The sequence below is a fragment of the Schistosoma mansoni genome, chromosome 6, assembly GCF_000237925.1.
Source record: "Schistosoma mansoni strain Puerto Rico chromosome 6, complete genome".
In the NCBI taxonomy this organism is placed as follows: domain Eukaryota; kingdom Metazoa; phylum Platyhelminthes; class Trematoda; order Strigeidida; family Schistosomatidae; genus Schistosoma; species Schistosoma mansoni.
The window spans coordinates 740,333-740,840 of NC_031500.1; the positions used below are offsets into that span (position 1 = coordinate 740,333).

A 508-nucleotide genomic window follows, 5' to 3' on the forward strand; every position below is an offset into this window, starting at 1 on the left:
TTTGATCTTACATCTAAGTTATTGATGTTCTCAGTAATTTTATCTTCTTTTTTTTAAAATATTTTAAAACTCTGAGGTTGAAATTGAATCCTGATTGACTTTTTTGATTAGTTAATCTCAAGGTTGTCCTTAAAATATTTTAAGGTCGTCAGTATAGTAACTAAGACTGAGTTACTATAGATATGTTTTCGATTCGTGTACTGAATAAGAGCTGATAACTTTCATTTCTATCACTGCAGTAGGTAGTCTGAACATACATTTAGGAGGTGTGTACATCAGTAACAAAAACTCAATATTCCAAGTGATACCTTCGACTAAAACAAAGATAGTGAACGTTAGTTATTTTTATTATTGAAATCATGAGTCAATTGAAGCTAGACTACCATGGAAAACTTGGAAGTACTGGATAGCCGTTTCGTCCTATTATGGAAATCCTTGGAAGTACGCATCCACGATCTCACCTCGAGAGACTCCAACCCAGGACCTATCAGTTGGATGCCGACTCAGT

General features: G+C 34.3%; 1 protein-coding gene across 1 annotated transcript in view; it reads right to left on the reverse strand.

Moving 5' to 3' along the window:
- The window catches only part of Smp_162250 (rpgr-interacting protein 1 related), a gene marked incomplete at its 5' end in the record, with an annotated part of 54,709 nt that overhangs the window by 10,173 nt on the left and 44,028 nt on the right, over window positions 1–508 (reverse strand). The gene's annotated exons all lie outside the window — the stretch shown is intronic.